This window comes from Hyperoodon ampullatus (assembly GCF_949752795.1).
Source record: "Hyperoodon ampullatus genome assembly, chromosome: 4".
NCBI classification, from domain to species: domain Eukaryota; kingdom Metazoa; phylum Chordata; class Mammalia; order Artiodactyla; family Ziphiidae; genus Hyperoodon; species Hyperoodon ampullatus.
In genome coordinates this window covers 156,340,513-156,363,769 of record NC_136917.1, presented here as the reverse complement: position 1 = coordinate 156,363,769, position 23,257 = coordinate 156,340,513, and the positions used below count along the sequence as shown (strand labels likewise).

Sequence of the window (23,257 nt, the reverse complement as noted above, 5' to 3'; positions counted from 1 at the left end):
TGCATTATTGAAAAATAAATGTATAGGAAGATAAACTGTCTTATAAAAGGTTAGGGGCAATTTGAGATCCCAGATTCAGCTTCTATTGTAAAAAGATTCAACTTCAGGTAGCGCAGTTTCCCGTCTGTTTTTAATTCTGAACATTCTTGAAACAAGAAACAGCTGACTATTTAAACAATACACTCACCCTGACTCCAGCGCCGGTGGACCCACAGCCTCTGGCTCAGAGACCACCATGCTGCAGGCTCAGGAGGGCCTGGCTGCTGACAACACTGGCCAGGTCTCTGCATCACGGTCCTTTCCTGTCCAGGCACCTTCCGAAAGCACAACACAACCCTAGCGCAGCCGCCGCCTGAGGCAGCAGTCTTTCCCCATTGGCGAGCAGGAAACCGGAAGGAGTCTTGCGTGCGGGTGTGGGCCTTCCGGGTGACGCCCGGGCGGCCGGCGGTGAGAAGCCTGAGCGGAAGGCCTCCGCAGGGCTGCACCCGGCTGCTTGGCAGCCCAGGAGTCGGAGGAGGGAGAAAGGAGGCTCATGGGTGTGGCAGCGCCTGCTCACGGTGGCGAGAGCCACTTGAGACTCCTGGCGGTGGCCGCGTGCAGCACCTGGTGGCTGCCGACTTCGCTGCTAGAGCACACCTGCCGGTGGGTCCTGAAGTCCAGGCCACCTGCCTGCTGCGGGACTGCCACGCGTTGTTCTTCCTGGTGGTGGTTCGGGGAGGCCGCTCGAAGCCACCAAAGTCCAGGTGCACGAGCTCCAGCAGCTCGTCGAAGATGTTCTGGAAATTCTCCCGAGCAGGCAGGTACCGACGGCTCTTGAAACACTGGGCTGAGAAGGTCACATCCTGTTTGAACTACCCTGAGTGGCTCTTGAACTTGAACTTGCCGAAGCGGGCCTTGTTGATTGGCAGGAAGTCTTTGGTGGACTGAAGGAGCTGCATGTTCCTCTCCCAGAAGTTCGCTGGATCAGGTAGGCCTGTGACCCAGGTGTCGGCCTGGGAGCTTTCAGTATGTATTTTCATATGCATCCGCATACGTATATTACAGATATAGTTACTGTTGTAGGGTGTAGTACCAATTGCATTTATACTAATGCAAAGTATACATATATATTACTATATATATGTATGTTTATATTCATATAAAACGTTCATATTATATGCATATTGTATGTATATAGGACAGGCAGATGTATTATACATAGTAATGTGCATATGATAACATAATACATAATTTAGATACAATTTTGTGTTTATATGTATTATGCATATGTATGTAATTATTGTACAACCCAGGACACTGACTTCTTCCTTGAGCCATGTAGAAACTTACTCTGTACTATACTCTGGGATTTGGGGTCCATTGTTACTACAGGATAAGCTAACTCAAAATTTATTAATTGATAATATATTATTTATTATTTGACTCTATGCATCAGAGTAACTTTAAGCAAATCTCAAATTCTCTAAGCCTCCTTGTGTCTATTCTAAAATTGAAAAAAAATAATGCCTGTTGTTCCTGTCTGTATGCGATGATGCATATGAAATTTTTCCTTTTATTTTTAATGCTATGAAAGTAATATTTGTTATAAATAATTTATTGAGAAGAGTAAGAATGTGCAAAAAGTGAAGTTTTGCAAATGATCACTTACAGTTTAAGGAATTCCAAACTGCAGCCATATTTTTGCAGGAACATTTTCCTAAACTTCATAATCTGAGTTTATAACATTTCTGTCATAAATTCTCTAAATCTGGGCAATTTGAAAACCAGTCACTTCATCTTTTAATTTGACAGAGACTTCTAAAAAGGAAAGAAAAAGGCAGTGTTGCAAAATAATTATATATACAAATATGCAGCACATATTTTTAAATAAAAGATAGAATTTAAATCTTTATTTCCAGGTATAAAAAACATATTTAAATATGAGTACATAAATTTGAGTGGGGTATCATTGTATAGAAATCTTCTAATGATCACAGTGTAGTTTTTTTTTTTACCTGATTTACTGTGCAAGGAATATTTATGTGAATATTATAATATTCAGAGTTGTTCCCAGTACTAATACCATAATACTGTCTATTGTGTTGTAATGTTATTCTCTGTACATCTGACACTATTCCCCACCCAGGAGAAATTATTTTGATTCTGTGCAGAGAGATATTTTCCTAGCTTGATTTATTATTTACTCAGATATATTCTTTAGGCATTCTTTGTGCCATGTCAAAAACAACGAACAAAAAAGTGTCTTCATTTTTTTGTCCTCTGAATTCTAGACCTGCAATTCTAATGTATAGATCTCAAGTGATCAATAGTTTTAAGAATTAATCTTAAAATACATATGTATATATTATATACATGTATTATACATATGTATATACAATATTACAAGTTATATATAGTAATTTTTATATTGTCAAAAATTCAGAAATAACAGAAGTAAAATCAAGGAATCACTGAAGTATAATTAGTAGTAAAAGTTCATTGTGCACACACCAAAAAATCAGCTTGACAACTGGGAACACTCAAACCAAAGCATGGAATGAGGCTCTGGGGTATATTTTTATAAAGCAGTTTATATAGTAAGAAGACAGTGACTGTTTACTCTTTACAGTGATTGGTTATAATATTAGAATTTTCTTAAATTCTAGGGAATTGGTCCATGGTTACCTCATATCAACTGTGGGAAACTGTTTTGCTTATGATTTCCAGAGGCATAAACAAGAAATGATCCAGGTCAAGATAGTCTTGCAAAATATGATAAATTAAGCTTTTTTTTTTTTTTTTTTTTTTTTTTGTATGACTAAACTGGTTTTGTCTGCTCAGGATATTTTGAAAGCTGATCTTTGTTCTTGATTTAACACTATATATGTGTGTACATGTATATATATATGATATCATATGGTGAGGAAGCTAAGAAGCAGGTTTAAGTAAAGGTCTTCCAACTTCTAGTGGTAGTTTTAAATAGTTTTATCTTACTGGGAACATAATAAAGAAAGAACAATGTAACAATTTTGGAACTTTTACTGTTCTCTAGTCAACCTTTCATTCTTACATAGGGGGACCTTGTGTCCTACTGCTCAATTTCCCCACAGCTCCATGCTTCTGTACAGGGTTCTTGAAAACCATTAGTTTTATTCTAGACCTATAATGAAAGTGACTGAGAAACATTTTCTGAGAGAAAGTTCTTTATTTTAAAGAATAGCAGTTATATTTTTGAGTCTATGTATATCAAGACCCATGCAATAAATGACATAAAATTTAAAGTCTTCACAAAGAGCAAATGGAATGATTGTCATTTTCTTCTGCAAGAAACTTTAAATTTTTTTCTATCAAAGGAGAATTCGACAGACACGATGCTTCTTTATGCTTTAATCCTGATAAAATTACGTAGAAAACTTAATGCTCAAGAAAAACAGGTCACACTTTCCCCTAAAACTTATAAAATTCAGAACGTGTTAAAATTGGAACAAAAAATATTTGCTTAAATGTTGTCCAGGGTAAGTCTTTAGTAGGCAGGATATATGGGTTCCTAAAGGTAACAATTTTAAACCCATTTCAGTCTCTTTTCAATAGTTTCTTTCCTTAGCAAATTGACTCCTTGACAGCTCTCTTTCAGAAGCTAGCTTTAATGAGGGCCCACTGAATCAGCTGTTTTTGGACTCCCAATTGAAGTAGAGTGTAATCAGGATGTTTTGCATCTGTGAATATATTTGGCATATTTCAGAGCCACAGTTTGTTGTTTGTCAAATAATCATTTCCTATAATAAGGGAGCAGGGTGTAAACATGTTTTTCAGTAATTTCTCTATCTTTGGATATCTGATTTTTTTCATAGAACATGAAATTCTGATGAGTTTTGTAACTTTACAGTGTGTTTCCTATTAGATATTTAATGAAAAAAATGAAATTTAACAGTTATGTATTGTAAAGTATTTGTTAATCTTTCTGACATATTTTCTTATCTCCAACATTTTCACTAAGAGGTATTTCACTCTGTAAAAAACACCTTTTCCACCTTACCTACAAAAGTTGTGGGTTTCTTTAAGTGTTACTGTGTGGATGCTGTTCATACATATAACTTAAATATTTCTTCATATCACTATTTTCAGAATTTGTCACGTGTGTTAAGTTCTGTCTTATATACTCTTGATCACTTTCTCATAAGAAATATAGTAGAAACTATATCTCACTGTGACCTACACTATCCTACATAATTTAATTTGTCACCCTCTCTCCATCCTCATCCTGTTGTTTTCACCTTTGACCCCTAGGCTTTTGTCATACAAGTCTTTGCAGGTGCTTTTTATTCTGCCTGAAATACCTTCATCTCTGAAACACATCTTGCTTCCTTACCTCATTTAGGTTTAAACTGAAAGGCCATCACCCTAGGGAAGATATCCATCTTCCTGCTCTCTACAAAGGTGTTTATTATATTTATCCTCTAGTTTGCTTTATTTTGAAGCACTTGTTATGGACTGAATTGTATCCCCCCAAAATTCATATGTTGAAAGCCTAACCCCCCATACCTCAGCATATGACTGTATTTGGAGGATCTTTAAAGAGGTAAAATGAGGTCATTAGGGTGGACCTAATCCATTATGACTGGTGTCATTATAGTAAGTAGAGTTTAGGACATAAATCCAAACAGAGGAATGACCATGTGAAGACATGGAGAAAAGACAGGCATATACAAGCCAAGGAGAGAGGCCCCAGGAGAAACTAACACTGCCCACACTTTGATCTCAGACTTCTAGCATCTAGGACTATGAGCAAATAAATACATTTCTGTTGTTTAAGCCACCAAGTCTCTGGTACCTTGTTATGGAAGCCCTTGCAGACTAATATAGCACTTAATCATTATGTGGTAGTTTTGTTATATAGTTATTTGGTTTTCATATTTCCCTCCACTAGTGCAAAAGCTTCCTGAAAACAGCATTTTAGTTCATCCCTGTATACTCAGCAGTTAGGCAATATCTGGCAAAAACTGATGGCCAAAGAATATTTGTTGAATAACTACATAAATTGCTGCGGGTTTTGTGAGTTTGGTACCTGCTGTGATTTTTATTCATTCATTGGGAAGAATTATTTTATCAGGTTTTTTTTTCATCCTGGAACTCATTTTTTAAGTGGCAAGAAATATTAAAAAAAAGGACACCAAGAAATATTGGGCATACTACATTCAAACGGGACCCATATAAATTCTACCTGTTTGAAGTGTATGTACAGCCATTGACTCCAGTATTATATTAACTGTCTTAAAAAAAGTATGGAGGGGTGTGTGTGTGTGTGAAAGAGAAAGCTAGAAAGCACAAGCTTAGATGTTCAATGATGGTACCTGCGATATGAACCTATACTGCGGACATGGAAAGCCATGTAGCACACTGCTTCATTCTACAGCAACAATAAGGCAGTACATTCTCTTCCCTTCTTCAGTTGATAAATAGTCAACTTAATGTCATTTAGTATGTCATATATTAGTCTTTAGAGAAATTTATCTGAAATCTTATTCTTAAAAGAGATCAAAATGTATGCTATACAGGGAAGAAATACTGCTTAAAAGCACTGAGATAAAATATGTAATTGTTATTAACATTAAAGATCATTCTTTTAAAATTCTGCATAGATTTCAAAGACAGAATATTTAGTATGTATGTTGTGTACTACAAGGTATAAGTAAAGCTATGATTAGATGGATTCTCTGGCAATGTGATATGATTTTATGTTTTCTTTTTAACTAGTCCTATAATTTATTTTCTAAAGGAAGACAAACATCCCGTACCAACAGAATTTTATTATATTTCCAGAACCATTTAATGATAGAATTCAATATGATTCATTTCACAAAATACTGATTGAACCCAACTCTGAGTTTCACAGTGGGCTTAGTAATAAAGTTAGCAAAGAACAAAGTAACCATACCCTCCTGGATTATGGTCAAATGACCTGACTCCTTCCATGTCACTTATTAAATGTGAGTTTTATCATTTTCTCTCTGTTCCAATTTCCTGATCTGTGAATTAATAATTGTAACAAAATTTGTATTGTGATTATTATTTGGATTGAAATTAAATATTATTGTGAATTTTAAACCATAAAACACTATGCAAATGCCAAGGATACATACCTTAACTAATTTTTAGAAGGCATACTAATCTGAAGAGTAGTTTACAGACTGAGTTTTTCTAACCAAATTTTTAAAAGTCAAGTTCAATTTTAGTCACATGTACAAAGTTATCAGATATTTGAATATTAATTCAAAGGATTATTTACAATTTGACAGCACAGGCATTGTGAAGTACTTTTTAAATTTTCTGAGTAAAGTGAGAAATATAATGAGAGAATATTATAAGAAAACATTAACATAGAAATTATAAATATGTTTTTTGGAATTTTAAAGGGATAGAGGATTTCTATTAAAGTAAGAGATCCATTCTGATTCTTTATCTACTGTCTAGTTTTTGTCTCCTTATAATATGTGGACAGGAATTTAATTTTGTTGGTCATCTCTTGTAATTGACTATCTGGGCTGCAGTAGACTACAGATCTCTAATCAAGGCAGATTACTGTTTTTGTGACCTTGAATAGTTTATTTGACTCTGTAGCTATTTCTCTTGAACTGGAAAATTAAATCTAAGTAGAATCTCAGTGCCAAACAGATGCTACCTTGGCTTGAATTGTCTGGGGTAAATTATAAAATAATAATTAATAACCAAGAGCCAGTGCCCAGAAATTATGCAGGCATATCCATTACCTCTGTACATAAACAAAATCAATTTTCATTAAATATGTTAATTCCAAACAGCATCACTATCAAAGCTTTGTCAATGCCTGAGTAGGCAGTATGCCTTATTTTCTAAATGAAGCAAACCATTTTTCATTATTTGTTTTGATTATCTTCAATATGACCCATCCTAATTATGTTGAGAACAGGTGCATTTGTGTTGCTAAAGAAACCAAAATAACAGTCTGAATATAAACCTTTTTCATATGCCATGTGGTGCAGTTATTTCATAGGGATACACAGTGGGAAATATTCTACTGATAGAACCTTTAATGTAATTACAGGCCAATCAGGGAATAAAAAGGGAGCAGGAAAATTGTAAATGATGATTTCCAACAGCATCTTTTAGTTGAATCAGTGAACGGTAATATTTGTAGATATTCAAGAATTTTTAGAATAAAACCATTGATTATCCAGAATTTATTCCTGCTCTACATTTTTACTTTTTCAAGTAAAATACATTTTAAAAGAAATTATGTAGCTTCAGTGTTTACTTAAATATATTTATATGTTCTGCATAATTAATTGAATTTGCTTACTTTAAAAAATAGGAAGTCTACATAACCAAACAGGTAAATTGAAAGAGATTTTGTGCCCTTATTAATTGGATTCAGGAATTTTTTATTATTGATTTGAATGACAGTAGTCATTGATCTATCAGGTGTTCACTACCATTAATATCACGTAATCCTTATATCAGTTATATAAGCTGCTATAATTATTTTTACATCTTAAAAAGGAAGAAATCAAAGCTTGTCAAAGCAAAGTAATTTGTCCAAGGTCAAACACTTAGTAAATTAGTTGCAGGAAGTTCAAGTCTGTTTCAAAACAGCAGAACCTACATTCTGTACATACATATTCTTCAGGGCTGTGTAATATTACATATGACTGAATATTGCATATCATTCAGCAGGTAAAGATTCCTGGAGCAGATGTTAATGTTTTTGTAAATGTTATTTTTAATCTCTTAATATCTTACTGGTTATTTATTTTTCACTGGAAATGCTCAATGTTAAAATTATGCTATAAACTGTAATAATTATTAGGATAAATTGTAGAAAAAACATATCCAAGTCTTAATTAGGTATGATATGTGAAGACAAGTATTATCAAATAATGGAAAAGAGTGGACACTTGAAAAGAGTGGACACCCTATTTCACTGCCTGTTTCAGTTCTCTCTCCATACAAATGACATGCCATGCCAGTAACCTAATTAATTTATATTTTTTATATAGTTTATATTATTTTTTAGCTCAAAGTTGGAATTGAAGTAACTAATGTAGTGACAAAGCATGTTTACTTAATGAGGTGATCCTATATGCTATTAATGTACCTTAGCTCAAGTGAACAATAAGTTGTCTTCTAAATAAGACAACATTTAAAAGAAAAGATATAGCCCGTGTTTACTTTATCTTTGTGAAGTACTTAAAGTTGGCCAAGGGCAATTAAGAGTCTAAATCACTCAGAAGCCCAAATAAAATAATTTCTCTAAAAAATTCATGTAATATGCTTATTTGGCTTTCACTTTTTTAGCTAAATAATTTTCATTTTGAATACACTTTGATTGTAATCACATAGAATCAATTAGCTTTAGCCCATAACTCGGATAATATTACATCTATGCAACCTTAATAAATACATTTCTAAAACCTTTGAAATAATGGTGACAAGTTTTATTGAAATGTAGAGATTTATAAATTAACATTTTTAAAAAAGGCATTTACACTTTTGAAGTTTAGGAATTAGATTTTCAGCAGTCTATCCAAAATCATAATATCATGGTGAAAAAATAATTATAAGAGAAGATTTGAGAGGTGGACAATCAAAAGGAAAATGAAATGGTTGTAATATAAGACTAGATGCTTTAACCGTAGAATCATTTGCAAACATGAGTTGACTAGGCTTTATGACAGCTTCAAGCAAAGGATTGTCGCTAGGGTGATTCTCAATAAGAATACACAGAAGAAGTTGAGAAAATGTAAATGGAGAAGTTGAAATTTGATCCATACTATTTAAAGAATAAGTCAGCTATTATTTGAGAAAGAACTGCTGGTAGATTTACATTAGAGAGAAACTGGTAGGGAATAAATGGGAATCTATGGGTCATTAAAAACCACTCTCTTTTAAGCACCTGTTTCTGTGTCTGAATAATCGTTTATTCCTTTATTAACTCAACAATTATTAATTAAACACATACTGTACTCAACTCTTGTTGCTAAGCACTGGAATAAGTAAGACAGACCTGATTACATACTTTATGAAGCTCATTGTCTGACTGGGAATATAGCCAAGAAACAAATAATGACGTGTGCTTATGAACCTACTAGTGCAATGAAATGGAGTAGAAAGCGATGAGATTATATAATCAGACCTATATTAATTTAGGAATTAAGGAAGCATCCTTAAGAAGTTGAGCAGAAATCTGAAATATGTATATGAATTGTCAGTCAAAGAAAATATATCTCTGGTAGTTGAAAGTGCATGTTCAAGATCCATGGTGTCAAGAGAGAAGATGTCCATATGGCTGGAGAAGAGAGTGTCAAAAAGTGAGATAAGAGTAAGGCTAAGAGCTAAGAAGGGCCAAATTATTGAGAGCTATGTAGGTGGCTAAGTTACAGTTGAAGGTAGCAAAGGACTAATTTTTAAATTTGACTTTTAAACTCACCTTTCTGTTCTGTGGACATTGGATTATATTGTACAAAATTGATAGCAGGAACACCACTTAGCAGAGTACTTCACCCCACTGTATTGAGTCATGATGCCAACTAGGCACAGTGGGTGAAGAAATTTAATTTTGTCCATTGTGTAAATAATGTGTATCCCAAGCATTTGGAAGAGTGGCACATAGTACTCAATAAATATTTGTTGAACGAATAATAAAGTGAGCTAACAAATGAAAGAGTGGTATAGTTTATTGAGATTGTGAACAGGGAATATAAATACACTCACACGTATATATTCAATTTATATTGACATTGTTAAATATTATGGATATAAATATGATATGAAGTTTAATTATAGATCTAGTGTGATGAAGAGATGACATGCTAACAAATTTAGTATAAAATAATAACTGATATAACGGAGGTGATTAGTTTTCCTTTAGGTTTCTATTTTTCTGAGGAATCTTCTTTCAGTGTTTACCTGATGTCTCCAGGAAGAGTTGAAGCTATTTTTTTTCCATTTTTTGCTTGATATTTTAAAACTGCTTTAATTAATTGTTACAATTAATTCTATTTTTCAACATGTCTGGGCCATGGTACCCAGATACTTGGCCAGACATTATTTTGGATATTTCTGTGAGAGTGTTTTTGATGAGATATACATTGAAATCTGTGAACTTTAAGTAAAGCAAATTACCTTCCATAATGTGGGTGGGCCTCATCCAATCAGTTGAAGGCCTGAATAGCACAAAGAGCTGACATTCCTCCTAAGAAGAGGGAATTCTCCAGTAGATTAGCCTTGAACTTAAACTGCAACTCTTTCCTGAGTCTCTAGCTTGCTGGCCTCCCCCATCAGATTCTGCACTCAACTAAGAGTCCACAATTGAATGAGCTAATTTTTTAAAGTAAATATTTTTCTATATATGTATATAGATGGTCCCTGATTTATGATGGTTCAACTTAGAATTTTTCCACTTTATCGTGGTACAAAAGCAATATGCGTTCAGTAGAGACTGTACTTGAGAATTTGAATTTTGATCTTTACCAGACTAGCGATATGCAGTAGGACACTCTCTTGTGATGCTGGGCTGTGGCAGCAAGGCACAGTTCCCAGTTAACCGTGTGATCACTAGGGTAAACAACCAATACACTTAACCATTTTGTACCCATACAGCCATACTGCTTTTCAGTTTCAATATAGTATTCAATACATTACATGAGATATTCAACAGTCTATTATAAAACAGGCTTTGTGTTAGAGAATTTTGCCCAACTGTAGGCTAATGTAAGTGTTCTGAGTACGTTTAAGTTAAGCTAGGCTAAGCTATGATGGTTAGAAGGTTAGGTATATTAAGTGCATTTTTTGACTCAGGATATTTTCAACTTGCAGTGGGTTTATCGGGGTGTAACCCCATCATAAATCATGGAAGATCTGTATACACATTCTCTTGGCTCTGTTTCTCTGTAGAATGCTAACTAAACACCAATATAACCTCAGATTCCAGAAGCCCCTATCACTTTAAAATGAGGTCACATTTGTGTATATGTGTATTACTAGAGATAAGAGGGAAAATAGTGTATGATATATCAATCCTTCCATGCAGCAGATAGTCAAAGAATGTTGGAAGGAGAAATGTCAATCTAATCCAGGATCCTTCCTAAAAAAAAAAAAAAAAAAAAAGTAACTTAAGAAACACATGGAAGATTATACTGACATTGTTGTTCAAATTCTTCCCCAGCAAAACCACAGATGGTTTTTGTAGTCTGACTGTACTGCAATACCTAGGAATCTGTCAAACAGGCTCTGAATAGCCTGTCATCATTGATCCCCCACTTGACTCCCTATCATGGTACCCTATGGGTGTGGCATTATAGGTGAATATATCTAAGGCATTTTATTTCATATACATCACGATCTAAATCTCTTTCTGTAGAGTGGATGGAAGTCTTTGAGCCATGGTTTACTTATGTTGTACTCTGGTGCATTTTGCCGTAGGAAACTCTGAAATCATTCATATTTTCTTGTTTTGCTTTCTTAAAGCTTCAAAGTGCTGGACAGTGCTTTGCAATAACCTCCATAACTCGACTGTTACACAGAACATCAATCAAAGATTGTACGCATTCACTGCACTTTTCCCTTCACATCTGATCAAACTGCAGGCTGTAAATACACATCAAATGGCAGTGGAAAAGTATGCTTTTTTGGTTAATAAATTTTCAAGAAATTGATGAACGTTTAAATGTAATTAGCTTATTTCTCCTCCTTCTCCTCCTGCTTCTTCACTATTATGTTTTATGTTTTACATTCTCATATGGTCATTCATTTCATTTTGAATTGGATTTTAGTTTGAAATTAATTGAGCCAAATCAAAAAAAAAAAAAGATTCTTCATGTAGTAAGTCAACTAATATAAGGTAATAGTGGAATAACTTAGTGATACAGAGATGTTATGATAAGGTGGTATAAAGAATAATTAAAAGAATCACCTGTATCAGTAATTCATAAATTTTATTTTCTTTATTTTTGTTTTTATATATATATATTTTATTTTTTTATAGTTAAGTATAGTTGATTTATAATGTTGTGTTAGTTTCAGGTGTACAGCAAAGTGATATAGTTATATATCTATTCTTTTTCAGATTATTTTCCCTTATAGGTTATTACAAAATATTGAGTATAGTTCCCTGTGCTATACAGTAGGTCCTTGTTGGTTATCTGTTTTACATATAGTAGTGTGTGTATGTTAATCCCACACTCCTTATTTATCACTTCTCTTCCCTTTCCCCTTTGGAACTATAAGTTTGTTTTCTGTGTCTAAACTACAATGAGGTATCACTTCACACCAGTCAACTGGCCATCATTAAAAAGCCTATAAATAATAACTGCTGGAGAGGGTGTGGAGAAAAAGGAACCCTCCTACACTATTGATGGCAATGTAAATTGGTGTAGCCACTATGAAAACAATATGGAGGTTCCTTAAAAAACTAAAAATAGAGCTACCAATCTCTATTGATCCTGCAGTCCCACCCCTGGGCATCTACCTGGAGAAAACCATAATTCAAAGATACATGCATCCTAATGTTCACTGTGGCACTATTTACAATAGCCAAGACATGGAAGCAACATAAATGTCCATCAACAGATGAATTGATAAAGAAGATGTGGTATATATATATATATATATATATATATATATATATATATATGTACACAATAGAATATTACTCAGCCATAAACAAATGAAACAATGCCATTTGCAGCAACATGGATGGACCTAGAGATTATCATACTAAGTGAAGTAAGCCAGACAAAGACAAATATTATATGTTATTGCTTATATGTAGAATCTAAAAAATAAGGGATACAAATGAACTTATATACAAAACAGAAATAGATCCACAGTAATTCATAAATTTTAATGTGCATGAGAATCACATAACATTATTAAAATTTAAATCAGGGGGCTTGGGATTGTACCCCAAGTTCTGAATTTCTAACGACCTTCTGGATGATGCTTATGTTCATGGACCACATTCTGAGTAGCAAATAGCTACACTGCAGTCATGATAATCCTCAATTAATATAAAAGACAGGGATCAAATATGAATCCTTCAAGTCTAAACCAATCTATTCTGTCACTTCATGAGACTCTACCATTTGTCAGGCATTGATCTATGAAATGACACATTATTAACTTATTTAACACTCACAAGAACTCATAGAGGTAGGCACTATTATAAATTCCATTTCCACATGAGGAAACAAAGGTGCAGAGGTAATACTACACTTCACAGAAGTCCTGGAATCCCACACCGAGAGTCTATGTCATTTAAAATAATTATGTTCTCTTTCTTACCAGTTTTACACTACTAATTTATTTTGCCATAGTTCCTCACAAAATTAAAACAAGACAAAATGAGCTATTACTAAATAATGATGGTGACCTTGATGAAGATTTTAGGGTTATAAAAATATTGTTCTGATACATAGAGTTTTTATTTATTTGAATTGCCTTAGCTGATTCTGAATACACATTTAAGCCAAAGACATGAGGTGATACACATCAAATGCCGTTTCACTAGTAAAAGCCATAGATGATTTGATATTCCATAGAGATAACATCATAAAGCTCAAAATCCACATACAAAAATCTTAATTATTTTCATGTCACAGCTATTACTTTTAGATTACACATGAATCCTGTCTTATACTTAATTGCTAGTGACTTTTAAAGAAATAATGTACCTATAGAACTGCAAAGAGTAGTAGATTACCAAGGATTCAGGTACCCCTAGCCTAACTTCTCACGTGTGGAAGTATCTTTCTACCTCACTGCAGAGATCATGATGAGAGGACTGTATTCTAATGTGGTGACTTTAGATGGTTCTATGTGATGATCATAGTTGTGCATCAGTAATGATTAGCTTTACAACGTTATTATAGAATTGGATGTAACAACTTTCTATTTGACAGGAATCCTTATAATAAAAGGAGAAGTAATCTGCAGGCAGAAGTAGTAGAAGAATTAAAGATAATGTTGGAGTGGCTCCTCTTTGATAAGGAGCAAGAGTTATGGAATACTTACATTTCAAACTTTATAATCAATAATATTTGAGGGGTTCCCTGGTGGCGCAGTGGTTGGGAGTGCGCCTGCCGATGCAGGGGACACGGGTTCATGCCCTGGTCTGAGAGGATCCCACATGCCGTGGAGCGGCTGCACCAGTGAGCCATGGCTGCTGGGCCTGCATGTCTGGAGCCTGTGCTCCGCAACGGGAGAGGCCACAACAGTGAGAGGCCCGCGTACCACACAAAAAAAAAATTAAAAAAAAATATTAAAAAATATTTGCCAAATAGCAAAATTACATAGCCAGGAATATTAAATAAAAATGTATGTTTCTCAAATTGGCTAGGACATTTTTAAACCAGTTTATTTTATTTTCTATTGTATTTTTTATTTTTAAATTTTTATTAGAGTATAGTTGATTTAAAATGTTGTGTTTCTGCTGTACAGCAAAGTGATTTAGTTAATCATATACATATATCCACTCTTATTTATATTCTTTTCCCATATAGGTCATTCCAGAGTATTGAGAAGAGTTCCCTGTGCTATACAGTAGATCCTTATTAGTTTCTATTTTATATATTTTATATATAATAGTGTGTATATGTCAGTCCCAGTCTCCCAATTTATCCCTCTCCCCCCTCCCCCTGGTAAGTTTGTTTTCTACGTCTGTGACTTTATTTCTGTTTTTTAAGTAAGTTCATTTGTACCATTTTTAAAGATCCCACATATAAATATTTGTCTTTGTCTTATTTTACTTAGTATGATAATCTCTAGGTCTATCCATGTTACTGCAAATGGCATTATTTTGTCCTTTTTTATGGCTGAGTAATACTCCACTGTATATATGTACGACATCTGTATCCATTCCTCTGTCAATGGACATTTAGGTTGCTTCCATGTCCTGGCTCTTGTAAATAGTGCTGCAATGAACATTGGGGTGCATGTATCTTTTCAAATCATGGTTTTCTCTGGATATATGCCCAGGAGGCTAGGACATTCTTGGCAAAAAAATCATAATTAAAAGAGATAAAAGAGTGAAGGAGTATCCAGTTCCAGGGCAGGGGGAAAAAAGCTAAAATTTTCCATTTTCTCTTGAAGAATAGAGCTAAAAACAGTGAATGTTATACATAAACCAAACATAAGTAAACTCTGGAAGCTTGGGAGAGGATGATGATTCTGAGAACCTGCATGGTAATACTCAAAAGTCATTGCATATATTAGCTATGTGAATTAAAGAAGATAGCCAAAAGATGGTTGGTGTAGAAAAAACAAAGCTATGTGATTTACAAAAAAGTATTTCTATAAGAAGATTAATTATTGAGAATTGTATGTGAAGCAAAAGACAGAGAGAGAGAAAGAAAGAATATATAGGTGTCATTAAATACTGAACATTCCTGAACCAACTTCAAAAGTCCCGAGATCAATTAATGGTCATTATTGTGTGCTAACTGCTCTTAGAAGTCTGTGTGTCCTAACATATTTGTACAGATATATCTCATATCTAAAACTCAGCTAGTACCTACTGAGAATACTTGGGAAAGAAGACAAATATAGACAATCAGTCCAACTTTTCTAGACTGTTTTGAATTCCTTTTCTACTCCGGGTTTTTAACCAAGAGGGAGAGAAATTCAGGTTTGTGTGTCCTAAAGTGAACTATGACTGGATTTATTTTATTTTTCTTCCCTTCTCTTCCCTTCACTTTCCTTTCTTCTTTCTCTCTCTCTCTTTCTTTCTCCCCCCCCCACCCCGCCTTTTTAATTTCCATGGAAAGTGTGTCTGGAGTAGTCTTGGGGAAGTGCTTCTCATTTTCACACTTTATCTACCTCCTCATTTTGCCAGTTTAATCCTCCCCAGATTCCTCTGCTTTCCTGCCTGCAGCCTCTCCCTTACAATTTGTCAAGCTTCCTGCTTCCTAAACCTTCTTAAAGCACCAGTTTTATTAGGTGTTAGTGTTCTGCTCTAGAACTTTCAATAGCTCCTACTCATGATGAGGTCAAGTTCAATTCCATATCCTGCATTCAAGGTCTTCTGTGGTTAGGGTGACCATACAGACTAGTTTGTGTTGTCTGGGGTAGTCTAGTTTATACTAGCTGTCCTGGCATAATTTTTTTAACAATACAGTAGTATTAACTATAGTCACCATGCTGTAAATTACATCCCCAGGACTTATTTATTTTATAAATAGAAGTTTGTACATTTGACCACCTTTACCCTTTCACCCTCTCTCCAGCTCGGGCAACCAAAAATCTGTTCTCTGTATCTATGAGTTTAATTTAATTTAATTTTTTTAGATTTCACATATAAGTGAGATCACACAGTATTTGTCATTCTCTGTCTGACATTTCACTTAGCATAATGCCCTCAAGTTTTATACATGTTGTCTCAAATAGCAGGATTTCCTTCTTTTTAGTGGCTGAATAATATGTATATGTCACATTTCCTTTACCAGTTCATCCTGTTTCTTGAAATAACTTTTGTACCTGATAACTCAAAATTGTTATGGAGGGTAAAGGTGCTATAATATATAAAATTATATGATTTGTTGACTATATACTTTGGACTATATTATTTATAAAACATTGTTAACATACTTTTAAAACATTAATCTTTGTACTTTTACTAATAAACACATTCTAGTTGGTCAACATTTAGAACACTTCAGCAGTCTTCCATTTCTTTATTTTTATTCATCTTATAATACATAGAAATGATATCATAACTTCTTGGAAATCCTTTTGAGTTTACCCTATATACTCCAAATTTGCATGATTAAAACTATATTTTAATCAAAAATAATATTAGTATGTAGTCTCATGTCAATTTTAGTTTCAAAATGTTTTGATAGTGTAAAATAACATAAGACTCCTAAGTAAATTGTGAAAGTGTACTTTTTTCTATGTGTTTTGCCTTTCACCATCTTCTAATTCTTTAACACTTTTCCAAGGCATGCATTATCTTCATAAAGCTTTGACTTTGCTCAGAAACCTTCACTGCCATGTTTTACTAGTACCTGGCAGAGTTTTAGTGTTTAAATTATATATCTAACTCTAATTTTTTACTCTGTTCTTTTTTTTTTTTTAATCTTGGGATCTTATGTAAGATTCTGTTGTAAGGAGTAAATTAGATAAATCATTTTTTTAATGAATAACCCTCTGATACTCTCTGTCCCTTGTCTAGATCTTAAATCTTTACCTATAATAAGAGCTTCACAGCTCTCTGTAGGTAGACTATCTGCACTTTAATCCTGCTTATACCCGTTATTATCTGTGACTTTGGACAAGTTACATAAAACCTTTCTCCACCTCAACTTCTTCATCTGCAAAATGTCAGCAAGATTAAAACCTACTTGATAATGTTATTGTGAGAATTAAATGAGTTAACATGTACAAAATGTTTGGCACAATGTCTGAAACATTGGCAATATTTTTGCTGCTACTCCCTTTTAATTTTTGTTCCAGTCATATTGAAATAATTTCAGTTTATATAATGCCCTGAAGTTTCCTACCTCTTAAATGGATGTTATGTCCCTTGACTACAATATCCTTTCCCTGTCTTTCCCTGAAGAAATACTTTAAATTCTACACTTTTTTATTCAGTTTTCATCTCTAAGGGTTTTCTGTTGCAGCATAACAAATCACCACAAACTCTGTGTCTTAAGAAAATAGATATATTATAGCTTCTGTGAGTCAGAATCCAGGCATACCTTAGGTGGGGTCCTCTGCATAGGAGCTCGGAGGGCTGCAATCAAGATGAAGATCGGGCTACTTTTTACCTGGAGCCTTGGTACCTCTTCCAAGCTCATTCAAGTTGTGGCTAAAATTCAGTTCCTTAAGGTTGCAGTACTGAGACCCTCAGCTTTTAATGGCTAGCCCTCTCCATAGGAAGTTCACAACTTGGCTATTTGCTTCTTTGAAGCCATCAGCAGAGGCTCTCTAACTTTCTAAGCCATCATTTAAGGGCTTACCTAGTTAGGTGAGGCAACCCAGATTAATTTTCCTTCTGATTAACTAAATGCAAGTTATTAGAGGCCTTAAAAAATCCCTTCTCCATATAACAAGCCCTGCCCACAATCAAAAGTATGTATTGTATAAGGAGTGTATCTTATTCAGTAAGGTGCTGTGACAAAGTACTGTAGACTTGGTGACTTACAAATAAATTTCTCACAGTTCTGGAGATTACAAGTTCAATATCATTGTGCCAGCATGGTCAGTTCTGGTGAAAAGTCTACTTTGAATTGCAGACTGCCAACCTGTGGTATCCTCACATGGCAGAGAGCAGAGAGAGGAGGCAAGCCCTCTCCTGACTCTTTTGAAGGCACTAATCCCATTCATGAGGGCTTCACCCTCATGACCTCATCTAATGCTGATTATCTCCTGAAGATACCATGTCTTATACCATCACATTAGGGGTTGGGATTTTAACATAAGAATTTAGGGAGACATTAGGGAATTTAGATTCGATTTATATAGTAGAGTGTGTTCCAGGGAACAGGAGTCTAATCTTGGGGGCCATCTTACCATTCTGGCTACCACAGTCCATCTTCTGGACTTAATGTTTTACTTCCCTTCCACTTTCAGAATATATTGTCCTCATAAAAAAGTCCCCAAGACTCTCATCTTGTTAGAGCATCATCTCAAAGTCTAAAAATCTCATCATCTAAGTCATCTAAGTATAGGTCCTGGGGCGCATTGTCTCCATTTTGAAGAACCCATAACACTCCCAATATAAATGGTGGGTCAGGTGGGGCTATAACTATTACAGATATTTGGTTCAAAAAGAAAAATAATGGAAGGTAAAAATGAGTCATGGGACCCTAAGAGTCCTGAAATCCAGCAGGGCAGATGTTGGATTTTCCTTGATTAGTTTTCAAGTTCTGAAAATAATCCTCCAGGACACTTGGCTCCAGCTCTGGAATCTTGGTTCCACTCTCTGAGTCATTGTTCCTTTTTCATGAAAGGTATTATGTGTTTGCAACTGAGTAGTTTTCTCTTGCTCCTTCCTGCCAAAAAAATTTTGTGAGACTGACAGCCTGATTTCATTACATACTCTATCCCTTTTAGTCCAAGCTAACAGCAGTTCTGCTGAAACAATTTTCTCAAGAACTCTGTGAGCCTTCATGGGTTTCAAAGGGTTAAAATTCATTAGACAAAAGCCACAGCTACAAATCTTTTAGAGATAATCTTTCTCTCTATATTTGGCTCCTGCTGAGATGGCTGAGAGATAGTGTCCTTCCTAGGGGCCTTCTGGTTTATTTGAGAGGTTCTGTGAGGCACACTCTTAATCCCTTCAAAAGACTCTTTGAGTTGCTTTGTATTCTGACCTTTTGATCTTTGTGAAGTTTTAGCAAAAGGTTGTACAGTCACGCACTTAGCCTATTCTGTCTGCCCTGCTTTCCTTAGCCATTTCCACATTTTAGCATCTTTTGCCTTTGTGAAATTTTCAAAATCATCCCCTCCCAGTTCCTTATGTTTAACTATTCTTCCCTCCATTATTGCTCTTCCCTCACATTTTTCTGTAAGCGGCAAGGAGAAACCAGGCAGCGCCTTCACCACTTTACTTGGCAATCTACTTTGGTTTCCAAGTTAATGCCTTACATGTTTCTCTTTCCATATAACTGCAGGCCGGAATTTTACTAAGTTTTCTCTCACTACGTAACAACTATCCCACCTCCTCTAATTCCTCAGTAACGTGTTCCCGGATTCCTTTGGAGTCTTTAGCATCCTCAATATTCAGATTTCTACTAACTGTATGCCAAACTGACTTTTGCCTTCTTCATCATGCTCTCTCAAATTCTGTCAGAGCCCATTGCCCAGTTCCAAAGCTTCTCCCACATTTAAGGTATTTGTTACGGTACTACACCATTTCTTATACCAGAATTAATAATAGTTTTCTATTTCTGTGTAACAAATTATAACAAATATCTTCCTAAAAACACCTAATTTTTTATCTCACCGTTTTATGTGTTAGGAGTCAAGCCACATTTAGGGAAACCATCTCTTCAGGTTCTCACAGGGCAGCAATCAAAGTTGACCAGGTTATATTTTCATTTGTATCTAAGGGTCCTTTTTCAAGTTTATTCAGATTGTTGGCCAAATTTAGTTTCTTGTCATATGTTTCTTGTCTAGTCTCAACTCCTAGAGGCTGCCTTTTTCCATAAGAAGTTTCCAATAGCAGAATTGTCTCTCTGACTTCTAGGCCCCATTTGACAGGGCTCAGCTAACTAGATTAAACCTGTTTAGGAGACTCTTCCTTTTGACTAATTCAGCATCAAGTTATCAGGGACCTTACTAACATCTTTAAAATAGCCCTCCTATTTTGCCACATAAAATAGAATAATCGTGGGAATCTTATTAATCATATGCACAGAAGCCACAATCACAGGTCCCATCCCGCTCAAGGGCAGATTATAAAGAGGGTGAAAATCTTGGGGACCACTTTAGAATTCTGCCCACCACATCAACTAAACTATCACTTCCCATTTTGATCATTATATGTCCTCTCAAAGTACCCAGAGCCCTTAATATCTATGATCCATGGGGACTGTTTGGATATATAATGACTCTGCTCTTTTGTGTGATACTTTCCAGGTGTCCTTGCAAGTTAGTTGATACTCTTGATTCTCAGGTTCTTAATCTATCAGTTGAAGATAATGCAAGCCCTCATCTCTGGAGAGGAAGCAATACTGTAACTTCTTTGTAATTACAGGATGTTTTAAAACTCACAGTTATGACTTCAATAAAAATGCTCTCATATCTTCACTAAAAAAAGGTTGATAACATCACTGTCCATAATAGACCCCAAATGGAAATGAGGCAAATGTCTATCAACAGAAGAATAGATGAATACAATGTGGTATATTTATACAATGGCACAGTGTGATGGGATGAGAATAAATAAACTACATGTAAACTGAAAAATATAGAGTGATTTCTTGCATACTATATTTAGGGAAAAAAACAAGCATAAATGTGTAGAAACAGTAGTATTACATTTGTATAAAGTTCAAAAGCAAGCAAAGCTAATTTACAATGTTCAAAATTAGGATAACCCTTAAGGGAAGAGTAATAATGATTGGAAGGGAAATTCTGTGGTGTGGTTAATGTTCTATTTCTTGATCTGTGTATTTTTAATATGACTTATCTCAGGTAGTGAAAATTGATTAGACTCTATAATTTTGAATTGTATTATTTCCTGCTATATGTAATTTATACCTCAATAAAATGTTCAAGGATATATGAAATAAATAATACCCACAATGAAATATGTGGAGGTTAAACATCCTCAAATATATGAAAAAAAATAAATAATATCATTCATGTGAAGAATATGTTTGTGACGACTTGTTCTCTGTATATACTTTAAGAAATGAAATCAGATTACAGAGAATTTAGAATTACTCATCAACTCCTACATATTGGAACATAGGCACATTTTCTGAGATAAGTTTGTCCCTTTTATTTCCCACAGATCTGGTAGAAGAGGTAGTTCTGCCCTGAGGCTTTTTGTGCTGTCACTTTCATTTTAACACAGAGTTTTGGGTTTATTATGGTAGAATTGCTATATGCCCTGCAGCATGTCAGTATATTTTTGTGGATTTGGCATAGTTTTTTGTATATATCATTTTTAAGTTACAAAAAGTAAATAATTATTTAAAATATATAACTATATAGTTTATTTCAAATCACTTTATTTACACAGAACAAAACAAATTATGGCATATCATATTTAAAGCAAGAATTATCATCCCAAGATGTTTGTGAGTGCCATCAAGTTATGTTGAGTCAGTAGATATCATGAACACAAATACATGGTTTGGTTTGAATATTAATTGTAATGTACCTTAGAATGACATCAATTTTGACATGAAATCTACATAGCACATTTAATTCTGAGAAATCTTAATTGGGATGATATTTTCCATATTTTGTGTATTATCAACTACTGATGATAGATTTTATAATTCCTATGGTAGTTTTCTGTATTGAGATCAATTAAATGTAGGATACTTTAAACCTCTGGAGTCAGAGGTCTTTAATAGTTAACATATTCACATTTTGTTCCTCCTGGTTCTGTCTTAGACTTTGTGTCTTTTCATTTTATATGTGCTCCTTAGGTGATCCAATCCATTGCTGTGCTCTACAAAATTTATATCTATACTCCTGACATTTTTGTTTTTTTAATTTTAGAGCACTATATCTAATGACCTACAGTAGATTACCTGGATGGCCACAGATACTTAGACACAGCATATACAGAACTGACTAGCTTTGTCACATATTTTCACTTCTTCTTAGTTTTTTTTTTTTATCTCTAAAGATGTCTGTAACCTCTGCATATTTGTCACAGAGTTAATTACTCTATTACCCTAATTCAACACATTTAATAAATTAATTTGTCATATTGAATTTTTCTTCATAAAAATTCTCTAATTCATCCACTTTGCACTATTCTGGTGACCATTTCTCTATCCCAGGACACTATCTAACTCCCGGATTGAAGCCACACTCAGTTTATTCCCCTGAATGTCATTTTTGATATTTTCAAATATGTTAGCAATATATTTCAAAGATACTTTTTAAAATGATATGTTTCCAATTTGATTTTTTTTCCCCACTGTTTACAACTCTTCAGTGTCTCTCAAGTTGACTTAGAATAAATTAGAAACTTTTTAACAAGGCACATGGATAGCTTTCTGCATTTGGCTGCTGACTAGCAACAAGCCTCACTTCTTAACCCTTCTGCTTTATGGAAGTATCTCTCAAACTATAGCAGATTTCCATTTCCATAAGTATGCCATGCTCTTTTTTTTTCTAGGTCTTCATAAGCAATGTTTATCTTAGTAAATATTAGTGCCTGCCTAATTCCTACTCATTCTTAAAATCTCAGCTTAAAAACAACTGATGCATCACTGACTTCTAAGTACTGTGTCAGAAACCTCTGAACTTTTGTTCAGAACACTGCAGAATTTTTCTATTGCACTGTTCACCCTATATCAGTGGGAAATATTATATGTTTTAAATATTTGCTATATTGAATGAATAAATGAATGAGCAAATGGTTGGCTTTACTGACATATTTCTTCCTTGGGTGATATTTGAAAAAAAAAATTTAAGTACATTTTTAAAAATATCAAGCCAAGCTGCGAAGACAATAAATTTGTATAGGCATTGTTTTCAGGTGTTAAGTAATATTCAACCATAGTATTGTGACAGTTGATAATAACCAACTTTTTGAAAAACCATCATGCTTTAA

The 23,257-nt window shown here is 34.3% G+C and overlaps 1 pseudogene across 1 annotated transcript in view; it reads left to right on the top strand.

Moving 5' to 3' along the window:
* The first annotated feature begins 936 nt into the window (after window positions 1–936).
* The window catches only part of LOC307051329 (protein lin-37 homolog), a 145,191-nt pseudogene continuing 122,870 nt past the window's right edge, over window positions 937–23,257 (top strand). The window contains exon 1 of the transcript in view: window positions 937–1,005. The product of the transcript in view is annotated as a protein lin-37 homolog (transcript). The remainder of the gene's footprint in view (window positions 1,006–23,257) is intronic.